The sequence below is a fragment of the Alosa pseudoharengus genome, unplaced genomic scaffold, assembly GCF_046254945.1.
Source record: "Alosa pseudoharengus isolate Yale_2024_CS ecotype anadromous, Long Island Sound unplaced genomic scaffold, YU_APseudo_1.1 YU_APseudo_1.1_scf_1, whole genome shotgun sequence".
NCBI lineage: Eukaryota > Metazoa > Chordata > Actinopteri > Clupeiformes > Clupeidae > Alosa > Alosa pseudoharengus.
The window spans coordinates 51,812,300-51,828,015 of record NW_027468564.1 but is presented as its reverse complement, the minus strand read 5'-3'; positions in this window follow the sequence as shown (position 1 = coordinate 51,828,015).

The window sequence follows — 15,716 nt, the reverse complement described above, 5'->3', positions numbered from 1 at the left end:
ATCAGAAGACCGCCATAAGGTTAACGTTCGTGCACTTCAGGACATCTTCCCTTCCTGGTGCAACTAGCCACCACGACAGAGGTAGGCTACGTTTATCTATGGCTGACCGTTTTTACGTTTAGAAAGTAGGCTACGCATGTTCTTTCATAGCGCAACACGACCTGTCCCTCACCATATCGCAACCTCTTGTCAACCTTATACAATCTGTTGCTGAAGACAAAAGCACCGTCTCCAGATTGTCGTTATCAAATGCGCAGACCTCCTGCATGAGCACACACAGTATTGCTGCTCATTGGAAAACTGAGTTGTCTGTAAAACTCAAAATTACCATGTTTTCATTAAATGCGGATGAGGCAACAAATGGAAATATGAACAATATATAGAATGTTCTGATTCGTTACTTTGATGAGGAAATGGGAAGTCTTGCAAACTTGATTTTATAGATTTTACTTGTTGTTGAATTGCATATTAACAAGAAAAAAATCTCCCCTTTAAACACTTTTGGCCTGAAGTAATTAAATAAGAGTGTGTTAAAGCCTTTCTACAATATTGCTGCAGTAGAAAAGAACAGCAATGGCTAATCAGCAATGGTCAGGGATGGTACTAAAATATATTTTTGTTCATCAGGAAAACTCAATCTCAATCAAGAACACTCTCAATTCGCCTTATTCACATGGCGGCCATTGGCGGCTAAAACGAGGCTACAGGGTACACAAACCATAGGATTGTTATGTTATGCAGTCACCTGTAGGTGGCATTAATTATATAGTAAGTGTACCCTGTAGCCTCGTTTTGGTTTAAACAATGGCCGCCGTGTGAATAAGGCGAATACTCCCTTTACTTTGCTGTTTGCATCTTTTTGGTTATGGTTATGGTTATGGTTATGGATTTAGCAGACGCCTTTGTCCAAAGCGACATATAAATACAAAACAACATAATAATATTTAAAAATGAACAGGGAACAGATTAAAATCTAGGTCAAATATAGTAAGGAGAATAGTTGTAGTACACAATAATATCAATTCAATCAATAGCCTAATAAAAAAGCAATGTAAAAAAGGGGAAAGGCAATAATAAAAACAATAATGTCAATTCAATCAATAATATAAAACAATAACATGCTAAGACTACATTAAGGAGAATATCAATAATAAACAATAATGTCAAATTAATTAACAGCCCAATTAAAATAAAACAACATTATATAAACCATAACACATAAGCGCTTAAACAACTAAGTATATGTTGAATAGGAATGTCTTTAGACCCCTCTTAAACGACCCAAAACTACCACAGGAACGGAGACCACTGGGCAGTTCATTCCACCAACATGGAACCACTGAAGAAAAGAGTCTGGAATTAGACCCAGTTTTTATGACTGGTCGACACAACATACGCTCACCAGAAGACCGCAGTGGGCGGTTGGGGATGTAAGGCTTGATTATTGAATTAAAATAACTAGGAGCAGATCTAGTTAGTGTCCTATAGGCCAAAGTGAGAGATTTAAATTTAATTCTGGCTACTATAGGGAGCCAATGGAGAGTAACTAGGAGAGGAGTTACATGTGTCCTCTTTGGCTGATTGAAGACCAGGCGTGCTCCAGCATTTTGAATCAGCTGTAATGATCTTGTTACACAAGCGGGTAAGCCAGCTAACAGTGAATTACAATAGTCCAGCTTAGAGATGACCATGGTCTGAACAAGAAGTTGTGTGGAATCTTGTGTCAGATAAGGTCTGATCTTCCTAATGTTGTAAAGCATAAACCGGCATGATTTTGCAATAGAAGCTATATGCTCAGAGAAGTTAAGTCGGTCATCAATTACAACGCCCAAGTTTCGTGCCGATCTAGTTGGGGTCAGTGAAGTTGAGTCAAGCTGGATGTTAATCTGTTGGGGAATAGCTGTTTTAGCTGGAAACACCAAAAACTCTGTTTTTGAGAGATTAAGCTGAAGGTGCCGATCTTTCATCCAGGCTGAAATATCCTTAAGGCATGCAGAAATCCGGTGGGAAACACTAGAGTCATCAGGTGGGAAAGACAGGTAAAGTTGAGTGTCGTCTGCATAACAGTGATGGTCAAATCCATGGGAGCGAATAGTATCACCTAAGGAAGTGGTGTAAATAGAGAAAAGCAAGGGTCCTAATACTGATCCCTGAGGCACACCTGTGGTGAGGGCATGAGACTTAGATACTTGTCCCTGCCAAGACACGTTGAAAGAACGCCCTTTAAGGTAAGATTCAAACCAGTCAAGAGCTTTTCCAGAAATTCCCAGTTCAGATAGTATAGATAGGAGAATGTCATGGTTAACAGTATCAAAGGCTGCAGATAAATCTAGTAGAATTAATACTGATGACTGAGCAGAGGACTTAGCTACTCTCAATGCTTCAGTCACAGACAGAAGAGCAGTTTCAGTAGAATGACCACTCTTGAAACCAGACTGCATAGGGTCTTTTTGTACATTAAAAACCAATAGGTCGCGACCGCAAAAGGGGTGCTATCTCTATAGGTAGATAAGAACAACGTATGACTTATGGCCTGAAAAAAGTTCAGTCAAACGATTTTTTTTCACTTTAATCCCTGTGAATGCGATGGTACGCACACATCCACATATCTTTCAACGCTTTGATAATAATTGTCCCGGTTAGGTATCTGCGTTGGTCAGTTAAAAAGTAGCCTAGTACATACTGAAGTAGGCTAATAACATCCACATGCAATATCTTTATAACAACGCCTAACAACGACCTGTTTATTTGGACAACTTTGTATAGCCCTATAAAGGCTAAAGTTACCGAGTTTTGTTCTAGCGAAGGCTACGTTCACGTATGGCTTTAAACAGTGGTAATGCTAGCCTAACGTTTTGACAAGCAATAATCTTGCCTACCTTGTGCTTGCGGCTTGCCCATTTGAAATAACTCTTCTCGCTTTGCTGTCTCCATCCTTTCTGTTTTCGTTGTTAAAAAAAACGTGTTATATCCATGAGTCTCGAGTTAATGAATTAGCTTACCATTGTGTGCTGATAACCAGCATAGATAGTAGGCTAATAGAAAACATGTAAATAGCCTACTGGCATGCAGTTAATGGAATAGGCTACTGTGCAGAGTTGAGAAGTTATGGTGGCCTAGGCCAATTTGGTGTGAATACACGCACACAAGGGAAATTCTCTCTCGTTGTTGAGTAGCCTGGCTGATACGCACAGTGCGTACGGCCATGGCTTTGGCGCGCCTTACTGAGAACGTCTGGCTGAAGCTCTCTCTTTTTTCGAGATCCGCTTTCATATTTCGTAATTGTCTCATGCGAAGCCACTGTTGTCTGTGATAGCATGCATTGATACGGGCAAAGACAGGTGACGATAAGACACTTGTTTTCTTTTTTAAATGTCCCGCGCCGGGGCCCCCTAGTGGCCGGGGCCCGGGGCAGCAGCCCCTTTGCCCAATGCCCAAACGCGGCCCTGCTGATAGTTGCGGTCCTTGATTGTGATTGGCTGAATCGCGTTCGATGCCGTTGTAAAATCCAGCACAAACATACACCTTGACCGCATTTCATTCTATATTACTGCGCTACCATAACTTGATACAAAAGTTAAAGTAGCTGCATCTCGACGTTGCTTGGCAACCATTCCAATAGAGGAAATATATTTCTTGGCGGAAGAGTGATCGGTTCCTAAATCGGTTCCATTTCTAGTTGCTGTGCCTTTACTTTATGAAACTTTGCCAGGTATTTATAGTAACAGTTTTAGAAAAGCAATAAGCCACTCAAGTCTGTAGGTTACACTGATTCTACAACAGCTAAGGGGGGTTTAAGGCACTCCGCTAGCGCGTCGTGCCTAACAATGCCCCTTAGCTGTTGTAGAATCAGTGTAACCTACGGCCTCTCGGGGCTTATTGCTTAAATAGACCACACTCCTGTCTCATCTTGTGGATCCCCTTCACTTTCAGATCTACAGATAGTGTTACTGGGTCAGGCTGGCCCATGGAAAGGGTTGGTCAGTGAGGACATTATGGGCCTGCGGTGCGATGGGTCGATGTGCTTGGAGAGAGAAGAATCTGGCCGGACAGTCACCATGGTGATGACCCAAGGCTGGGACAGTGACTCAGAACACAGAGTTGGTGGTGCAGTTGAACAGGAGGTCATGAGAAGCGTGACCCTTTGCCCTCCAGGGCCACACGCTCTCCTGCTGGCACTGCCCATGGGGCCCGACGTGGGCATCGCGAGGCGTGACGTGGAGAGGGCCCAACAGCACATGAGCTTTCTGTCCGAGAGAGCCTGGAGACACACCATGATTGTGTTCATCTGCACCTACAGAATTATGTCTAACAAGATCTTGCTGGACAGACACATTCTAGGGGAGCTTGTAAATAAATGCGGAGGAGGACATTCTATTATTTTTGTGGGCCGGCCAAATTCTGAGCTCTTACAGAAGGTAGATCAAATGGCAGCAAGAAACAGACAAAGTTTCCTTCAACTTCATGAGGTGAAAGAGCACAGGCCGACTATAGATGCAAAACTGCTTGCAGCCTTCATTCAAGATCTGAGGAACAGGAGGAACAATGGGTCACCAGGTGAGTCTAATTTCTAAATTGTACAGTTTGTTTAACATTGAGGATTAGCGATTAGTACTGAACTGCCCCCTGCAGGTAACACCTGAATTTGTTATCATTCAGTTCAAAGATAAAATGCAGTACAGCATAGCATTATGATAGGCACTTTGCATAGAACTGTAGACTTGTACAGCACACGTGGCCCGACAGGTCCAAATTTTTGCACCACACGACTGTACTTACGTGTTCATGGTTAAATCTTAGAAACTTTACTTTGTAGAATCTATTACATGGAACATACTTTCTTTTTATGTGTTCAAAAACATGTATGAAACAAACTTAATATGTTTCACACATTGTTCAAAGTAGCCTCTGTTTAGCCTACCATCACAGCTTTGCACACTATTGCAATTATCAGAGTCAGCTTCTTTAACACGAGTAAAAGCAAATCAGCCAAAAAGTGCTCAACATATATGGAGTCTCCCTGAAGACTGTTGGAAAACCATTCCAGATGTCTACATGAAGTTGGCTGAGAGATTGCCAAGAGTCTGAAAAGCTGACATCATAATTAAGTAGATGTGTCTGTCAGCCGAAACCTTTTTGAATTTAGATAAATGCCCAGGACACAGAAAAATCTCCGCCACAAGTTTAAAAATAGTATAAATTTTATTAAGTAAACATTAATAGTCCTTTTAAAATAGCCCAAGCTAAGAAGAAAGTAAAATAAAGAAATAAAGTTGAGGCAGTTCAGTTATGGCGCGAGTGCGCCTCCATAGGCTCCGTAGGAGCGCCAGTCGTGGGGTATCCTAATCGGGGTGCGTGGGGAAGTCCGGTTCGTGACGTCACATTTCCGACGATCGGTGGCGAAGGGAATCCCCGATGACGTCAGTGGCTTGACCAGGAAGCGGCTCGACCTCGAACAGCAGAAGCAGGAATCAGTGCAGAGCCAGCACACAATGCACACGATAACAGAAAGCCACAACAGGGAAGGAGAAATCTTACGGCCCTTTATGTTGTTGTTAGTGAGCGTTGTCTCGTCTGGTCTGGTCTCGGGGTTTGAAGCCGTTTCCTTTTGGGAGAGAAGAGCAAGCGTTGTATCCAGGGTGCGATTTGTGTAAAAACCAGAGGGGGGGATGATTTTGAATAAGTTTGTAACCCCCCCCCCCCCACCAAAAAAAAAAGAAAAAATGAACGAACGATTCATAGCCTAATGTCATGGCTAATAATACCCTATTATTTTTGCCACCTTTGTAACATTTTAGTTTTAGTTTACCGTGGTGTATGACTTTAAACAGCGAGTGTGCTTGGTATGATGATCAGTTCCTCTAATGCAGGGTAGGACTACGTTTTGACAAGCATACAAATTCACCTTGTTCTTGCCCCATCTGAAATGACTTCTCTACTTTTGCTGCCTCCATCCTTTCTGTATTTGTTGTGTATATGATGGCACTGAAGTCTTAAGTTAGTGAATTGGCTAACAGTGTTAGTTGGTAACCAAATAGCCTACACATTGTGCTACACGCTGCGTAGGCTACGTGCATTCCCTTTCCTGCTGATTTGCGTTCAGTAGCCAAGTGCGTAATATTGCAAAAGTTGGAAAAATAAATGTGTTTATTGTAGCCTACAGAAAATAAATAGCCTATCATACTGTCAGTTAATTGCCTACAGTGCAGTGAAGAGTTTGGAGAGTAAAGTTATAGGGCAACTTGAAGTTTTATGAAAATAGGCTAATTTACGAACCAGAACATAAAGACCATGAAGTTTCTATTTCTTGCAGCTGTTAAAACACCCGCTAGATAGTTTAAATACCCACCAACATTCGTTTTTGCAGTTCGTCCTCCGCAAACTACAGGTGTTTCGGTAGAGAGCCATTGAATAAGCGATGCCAAGCAATTTATGTAACACTTTTTGTGACATCCAGCAAATATCTCCTCATTTAATGTAAGTTCCTTCGGACAATAGGCCTACGTTCTACTCTACGTGCAGTTGTCCTCCATCTCAGTTGCATCAGTTTTCTAATTTTAAAGGTTCTAAAACATTATTATGCTTCACTGAATCCTTCTCGTTTTCTTTCATTTGTCCAGATAACTTTTCCATTGAACCTAGCCATTTATGATGGATTAGACACTCGACATTCTGAAATGTCCTGCACGATCAAGGCCAAATTAAGTTATCACGCAGCCACTGTGTCAGCAGCATCAGTGCTGACTATGGAAGCATATGAGTAGCTTTATTCAAATGAGAATGCAATCTGCAATATGCAATTCAAAATGACATTACATTATGCAATTGCCAATTCATTATGTAATTTAATATTGCAATTTGCAATAATTTCCAACAAATTGTATTTTAATTTGCAAAGTGACAATGCAATCCTAAAATCAATTTGAATAATTTTGGTTAAAAAATAGAATAAACATGGATTGAATTGCATTCCATTTTGCCATGGTACTTCAGTCTCAAAATTCAAATGGCAATTCCTTTTGCTTTTCAATTTTCAATATTCAGTTTAATCATTTAACTGTCAATTCGTTTTGCAATTTAATATTTAAAGTGCAATGTAGGATTGCATTTTTAAAACATATTTGGCAAAACTGTCAATGCCAGCTTGAAAAGATTTTGGATTATTTTGGGCAAAACGTTTTGCCATCGTTTTGAGGCATTTTATTCAAATGGAAAAGAAATAGCGCCCCCCGTGATTGCATTGCACTTTGGTCACGCTCTTTGTGTTGCAAAATTCAAATGGCCATTCAATATGCCAAACGCATTGCAATCTGTCAAGTCTCTCGTCAAGGCGGGAACTAGGCTACGTCACTTCCGTGTTTACGTCTTACCCAGTTAGTGCTTGCAATGGAGAAGTTTGCAGCTGCACTAAGGTCTCTGGCTGATTATGTAGAACACCACCGTGTCAACGAGTCTGACTCAACGGACAGATTACTGAAAATGGACGACAGAGTGGGCTATCTAGCCCTACTTGTCCGATTTGATGTCAACCTGGTCCGTTCAAAGATTTCTGAGGCCTTACAGCTAATGGGCGCTAGACGGTGGGGAGACCTTCTGTGGATAGCTGCTACCACTGGAGGGAATAGAGGGTTACCTCTCCTATTAGGGAGATCGCGGAGCTCTTTGGAGTTCACAGGACAAGTAGGGCTAGATCGCCCACTCTGTCGTCCATTGTCGTTAGTTAGGCTAAAACTCACAGCCTTTCCTTGCCCTGCTCTCTCTCTCTCTCTCACACACACACACACACACATACACACACAACAGAGACTCCCCTCCGTGGTCTGGCTAGCCTCATAAGCAAACCGGGGGGTGCGGTCGCTCCGGGCCCACGTTTGGCCAAATCTATCTCGCTGAATTGTTGTATACGATGCTTATTTGTAGGCTACTAATTGCTGGGGGGAGGGATGCTACTAAAGTTGCCGCTGGTTGGCAAAGTTATCAGCAGCAACATAAGAGCCTTAATAATGTAAGAACACAGCTGGGTCTCGCGGACACTAGGCCTACTCGCGGTCACGGTTAACATTATTCATCAACTGTGACATGATATGTTTGCGGCGCCAACACCCCCCACCCCCCCCAAAAAAAAATGTGCCCCCTTGAAAATCGCAAATGCCCCCTCTGTCACTGTACTCTACAGCCGGGTCTGTCGGCCAGAGACTGCAAACTCCTCCATTGCAAACGCTAACTGGGTAAGAACAGAGAATGTCTAATAAGACATTAGCCCGTAGACGGGCTCTGGTAAGAAGACGTTAACACGGAGGTGACGTAGCCTAGTTCCCGCCTTGACGAGTGACTTGACAGATTGCAATGCGTTTGGCAGATTGAATGGCCATTTGAATTTTGCAACACAAAGAGCGTGACCAAAGTGCAATGCAATCACGGGGGGCGCTATTTCTTTTCCATTTGAATAAAATGCCTCAAAACGATGGCAAAACGTTTTGCCCAAAATAATCCAAAATCTTTTCAAGCTGGCATTGACAGTTTTGCCAAATATGTTTTTAAAATGCAATCCTACATTGCACTTTAAATATTAAATTGCAAAACGAATTGACAGTTAAATGATGAAACTGAATATTGAAAATTGAAATGCAAAATTAATTGCCATTTGAATTTTGAGACTGAAGTACCATGGCAAAATGGAATGCAATTCAATCCATGTTTATTCAATTTTTTAACCAAAATTATTGGAATTGATTTTAGGATTTCATTGTCACTTTGCAGATTAAAATACAATTTGTTGGATATTATTGCAAATTGCAATATTAAATTGCATAATGAATTGTCAATTGCATAATGTAATGTCTTTTTGAATTGCATATTGCAGATTGCATTCTCATTTGAAAAAAGCTACTCATATGCTTCCATAGCTGACGGTGACGGTGCGTTTCTGATGTCAGATTATTATGTAGGCTAGCCTACTAGACTGTTCTCACGTTGCAGCGCTTTACTTATATGAAGTAGCATTAATCAATATGAGGGGCAGAGGGGGATAAATGTTGTCCCCCCCGACGATAAAAATAATTTAGCAGAGGTAGGGATAGGAAAACCAGAGGGGGGGAAATCCTCACCATCCCCCCTACAAATCGCCCCCTGGTTGTATCCAACTCGGGTCCAGACCGCGGTTTTCTCGGGTTCGTCCGGTCTCGTCCTGTGCTCCAGGGTCCACTCGTCCGCTGCTGCGTCCGATCCCCGCCAAATCTCCCGTAAGTCTGAAACACATCCCTATTTATACCCAACCCCTTCAACATTCCGGTAACAGGATAGGCAGAGTCATAATTGTCCGTGAGCGGATCTAATTCAAAACAATAGAGTCATTAGTGAGCCGCCAATGAAGAGTTAGTATGTGGGTGGCAGTCTATTGGAAACACACGGTGTACTCACAGCAATACAATTGTATCCACAGCACAGCAAACGGTATATAGGCACAGCAAACAGTACATAGGCACAGCAAACCATAACACAGCAACCAGTATGTATACACACACACACACAGCAAATAGTAAATAAACCACAGCAAACTAAATAAACAAAAGCCCCACACCTCCCAGCAGGTTGACTGGCAATGTATATTTGGAGAGAGAGAGAATATTTTCGCAAATCTGTTCTAAGGTAATACTGATACAGAAGAATTTCACAATTAGATAGCTTGCATCTTCTTGTGAGGTAAGATCATATATTATGAGTGGTGTATGATGGGTGATTCTATTTGTCTCCCAGGGCCACGACCAGCAACGACACGTCATAGAGAGGTGCCACGGAAAAAAGAACACATTGGATTTTGTTATGGGTTGTTCCTTTGGTGTGTTATTATCTCTGTTGGTGCTTTTGGAGGGTTTATTGCCTATCTATTATTTCTTGCAGGACCGGCTGTCTTTTTGTTTGTGTTTGTGTGTGTTTTTCTGTTATTCGCATGTATTTCAAATTCATAAATCATCTGACTGATTTCAAACTTGGGTCGTGCTACAGGCATGAGTGAGTGCAGTGCCTGTAGTTTGACGTTACCGGATATAACAACTGGATCTCCTTATATGGGCAAAGATGGCCGTTTTGGTTCTTTTTTGTAGGAGAACTTCAGAGGTCTATTGGCTTTAGCCGCTCTAGCTGCTGTAGCCACTCCCCCTCTTACACAGCACAGCACAACACTGAATCTGGCACAGGTAGAAACTCAAGCAACACTGTGGGCCCTATTTTAACGATCTTAAATGCACGGTCTGATGCGGATGGTTTAAATATATTTAAGGTGTGGCCAGTCCAAAATCGCTATCTTAAAGGTACACTATGCAGGTTTAGGTATTTTTGGCGACTGTAGAGCTCCTTCCACCAATTCGCCTTATTCACCCGGTGGCCAGAGCGATTTTCACCTTTACGAAGCCCCTGCCACGAGTGGTCTGGACAGGAGCGGGGAGTGGGTAGTAGCCTGGTCATTAGGCCAGACGTTGCGGCTTGGGCAAAGCATGGAGACGCACACCTGCTTAGGGACCGTTCGTTATTTATAAACGGGATCACCGGAGGGATTTTGAGTGCTTCGATCAAAAGTTGCATGACCCTCCCCTGCCTGCAATATAATTTTCAACGACCCTCCAGCAGCATTTTCAAAAATGACATAACCTTCCCCGGCCAATTGTCGATGTCTTCCGCCCACGCTCTTACGCGTTATGATAACACATCAACATATGCCACCGTCTTAAAATCAACCTCTGCTTTCTGATCTTACACATCACACTTCACCAAGATGGTGGCCATTTCAGTAGATTTACTCCCTAACATTGTTGTGGAAACACAATAAGCATGAAAATTAAATGCACACTTCCTGCAACTGCATTAGCCTACTTGAAAAGTTACTCCTCTAGTAAGTATTCACATGAAATAAAACAATAAAGCATTGAGACCATTCAACAAAGCACACCTGGTAATAACAAATTCAACACATGAACTTGTTGCTATGGACTCGTCTCTAGGCTTCCTCAGTCATTGTAAAGCTGCCGAAGCTGAACATTATCCAAAACTCAATTTCTCAGACGAGCGTCAATTTGGGAGCTTGCTACACTCCTTCCTTCTCATATGACTTGAAAAGGCCGTTTGCACAATTTCACAAATAATCACAGGGACCGAAAAGTACCTAACATGCCAACTTTTTCCGGGTTTATCATTTTAACGTTTCCCTGCTGTCTTGCCGTTTTAATATTTTCCCGTAGAATATCCCATATTACTGTAGGCCTAATACTCATAACATTAGTCCTGCATTCTGGCCTGTCTCTGTGTTGTCCTGTTGTTACCCCTTGCCCTTCCAGTGAAACAAATGTATTCAAATCATCGTTTTGCTTGCTTGAATGCGAACCCAGATTGATGTTAACCTAGGCCTATTTAAGTTAACGACGTGGTTGTCGTGAGAGCAAGATTCAATAGCGCTTGCGGGGTTCGGCCGTAGGCTATGCCTACGTGCGCACCTGCCAGGCTACTCAGCTAGACAAAGAATTCCCCCTGTATATTCACTCCAAGTTGGCCTACCATAACTTACCAACTACACTGTAGACCATAAACTGGCTATTTATATGACCAAATGTATTTGTTCAACTTTATGAAGCAGAATTACGCACTGCTACTTGGAACGTAGGCCTAACACATTTTTGTTGGCAGGAGAGAGAATGACAGCGATTAACAAATTGCACTTGTTGCTGGTTACCAATAAATACTATATATTTTTTTGCAAACAACAAAAACAGAAAGGATGGAGACAGCAAAGCTAGAGATGGGCAGGAACAAGGTCAATTGGTAGAAATGCTTGTCAAAACGTTAGGAGCTGGATGTGTGGATGAATGAAGCACAAGTATGCTTTGTGTTAAGCATGCACACTGTTTAAAGTTAGGCTACACGGTAAACTACAAGTAAACCAAAGTTAAATTTAGCTTTTTTAGGGCTGGATAAAGTTGACCAAATGGATATAGGCTGTTAGGCGTGAATAAAGTAGGCTACTTTATTGCTCCAACCCTTCCAACGTTAATGGGGACGAATGTTGACATTTTCCGTATTTTGCGTGAGAAACCCGGGAAATCTCCCTCATTTTCATTGTTCAATGTTGACAGAGCTATGGAATGAAAGTGAACGTTATATGGCGACAGAAATCAACAATCAAACAAGCCACCTTGATTTTTTGCTGTTTTCATTAATACAAAAGATGGGTGACCCTCCCTCCTAGACAAAAAAAAGTTAGGTGACCCTCCCTTCAACAAAGAATAAAAAGACATGACCCTCCCCTATTTTCCTCCGGTGACCCCGTTTATAAATAACGAACGGTCCCTTAGTGAGTCAGAATGCCTATAGTCCAAGCAAAACATAGGGGCTGGAGGAAGGCTAACAACCTGGCCAGTGGGACAGGCCATGCAGCCGTGACAGGACATGGGGGCAACAAGCAGACTGGTCACTAGGCCACATGCTGCAGTGGACAGAACAGAGAAACACAGCAGCCTGGTCAGTAGGCCAGACTCTAGCAGACTGGTCAGTAGGCCAGATTCTAGGACAGTAGGCCAGATTCTGCAACATGTACAGATGATGGGGGAGGCTGGCCTGGCCAATTGGACAGTCTGGACAAGACAGAGGGGACGCTAACAGAGTGGTCAGAAGGCCAAACTCTGTAGTGAGAACACAGATGGCCAGTCACCAAAAAAGGATGGGGTGCCCCAAACAGCACTGTTCAGGTTCGTTGTGCAAACCATTTTTTTGGTTGGGCACTGGGAGGAGCTGTATTTTTTTTTTTAAACCCTTTTCAAGATCACAACCCACACACCTCATATTGTTTTTGATTCTTTATTGAACTGTGTACAATTCTATGACAACCAAAATTACAACCACTTGTCTATTTGGCAAAAAAGACAACCAAACCTCTCAGGATCTATATTGTGTGACCTTGTTTTAAAAACTCTTTTCAAGTTCAAAACCACACAGTTTGAACATAAATAAAAGGAAATAATGTTCCTGATACTTTATTAAACTGTGTACATGATAAGTCCAACCACTTATCTTCTATATTGGCAAATTCCCAAAAAGCACCAATAACCCTCTCAAGATCTACATCCTGTGACCTCCCAGCCTCCATGGCAATGACCATAAGGTCACTCAAGCGGTCTTGATTCATTGTACTCCGAAGGGTAGGGCTTCTTTGCTAAAGCGCTCATCTATGCATAGGAGGGGAAAGAGAAGAGGACAGAGGCTTACCAGTAGGAGGTCAGCGAGCCTCTAGGGGGCCATTCAGGTTAACAAAACACAAAAATACAGTACAGGCCAGGTGCTGGTACAAAGAAATCAAATTCAAAGTACAAAACAACCGAAAATACAAATGAAACAATGACAAAATCAATTGCAATGGACCAAACGCTGTCACACTGAGGATCAGCAGCGCTAGACTACTACCAGTGGTAAACAAAAAGGGGAACAGACCGAGAGAAATTCATAAACAAACAAAATAAGTAAAACAAAACAAACTATGGAGTCAGTTACTCAGACACTCAATGCATAGTTCAGTGGGCACAGCTGCTCAGTGGGCAGCCGTGGCCCACTGGTTAGCACTCTGGACTTGTAACCGGAGGTTTGCCGGTTCGAGCCCCGACCATTGGGCCGCGGCTGATGTGCCCTTGAGCAAGGCACCTAACCCCTCATTGCTCCCCGAGCGCCGCCGATGTAGCAGGCAGCTCACTGCGCCGGGATTAGTGTGTGCTTCACCTCACTGTGTGTTCACTGTGTGCTGTTTGTGTTTCACTAATTCACCGATTGGGTTAAATGCAGAGACCAAATTTCCCTCACGGGATCAAAAAAGTATATATACTTATACTTTATACTTACATATATCAGACAATCACAACATGCATTTATTCATCCATTAATTCATTTAATCAGACGCATGCACACAACAAACTAAGACATGACAGAGAAACCAAACAACCAGCAACAATTCATTACGACAACTGACATCGCTTGTGGCTAGCATGACCCGCCAACCACTCACACGTGCACCACTCCCCTCTTAACTCAGACTGAGTTGCTGCACGTCTCTGGAAGTCTGGAGCAGAAGTATGGCGATACAACAGGGACAACTATGAATAGTACAGGAAGCTATGAGTTCTTTCCTCCAAACAGTGAGTGTGATGTCTTTTAGTGAATAGTGACTTTTAGTGGAGATGCAGTTTTCCTGAAGTAGTCTCACAAGACACGTGCATATACAAATGTGCATACTCACAAATGCATACAATAGATTTCATTACTCTTTTAACTGATCTACAGAGCTGCAGTCCAGCATCTGGATCCGGAGAGAGACATGGTCGACCTGCAGACAGTGAGGCATGGTTACTAGAGTGTGGCTACCCGACCGGTTCAGACAAATATTTAGAAATTATAGTCGGGTTCGGTTCAGGTTCGGACAAATGGGGGCGATATGCATTGGAAGCTTTACTGCTTTACATGATGCAAACATTTGTTTTTTGAGAATAAAGTAAAATGTAAAAAAGACCTTTCTTCCTGTGTGCAAGATTTGTTTATGTAGCCGTGACAACGCATGTGCATTTCAGACGGCATGTCTTGGGTGACATTAAAAAAAAGTTGTTAGCCTATCAGAAGATTTTAAGATTATTTGCGTTGCATAGCCTACTGTGGTAAAGACATCGGCTACAGTAGGCTATAAGGTCGTCTCGTTCAACTGGATGAGGATTTCCTCGAGTTGCCCCAATTAACTAGCCTGGCTAACGTCATACCCTCATCTCAAATGAGACGGGGTCTGGGAACTAGGCATTCATTTTCTCGTATTTGAAACGTGGTTTACGAATGCCCAGAGCCGTTTATTGGGCGCTACAAATATCTGTCAAATGCGTCTGTACGTAGCTCATAACGGCTTTGGTGTGTCGTCATCGTCTTGCTGCCCTCCCTCCGTTCTGTGATTGGTCCCCTAACTGAGGCGAAAATTTGCTCCATGGTATCCAGGCTGCCTAGCAGCGTGAATTAAATCGCGCGCGCAAGGCAGCATGGGAAAACCCAAGCTACCAATTAACGTCGATGCTGCATGGATCAGTGACAGAGGCATTGTAGTCTCAAATAGGCCTACTGTTGCAGTTCATTTCAAGACTTTTCGTCAATGGTAAGACTAGAATTGTATTTCAATAGGCTATGCTTGCTTGGGCCTCTTGTGTTAATGTGCGCTGTGTGTGACCTGCGTGCGTGCACCCTCATCTGATTCTGTAGACAATTCCATTTGTTGTTTGTTCCGTTTAATGGGCTAAAAAGACAGGCTATCCACAAATGTGAACGTTTAATCACTAGCATGGGAATAACTGAGGCATCATCTGCATCGGGCTCGGGTCGGGTTCGGACATAAAAATGAAAATGCCTGTCGGGTTCGGACGCAACTCTGTCGGACACGGGCCGGGTTCGGACAGAAATTTGCGGCCCGAACCGCACTCTAATGGTTACCATGAGGAGATCATGCCAATTCTCAGATACTCCATGAAGTCATGTGGGGTCATACTGATGGCCGTCATCGGAGCTCTTTTAGGGTCACTTATGGGGACATCTGATGGAGTACGAGGATCCTGTTGGCATGATCTTTGGAAGTCTGATTGATGCCTTGCTGGTCATAGTTTACATCAGATCAACCAGGGTAATGAGGAGCAGTGGAGGAGCAGCTTTAGGCCCAA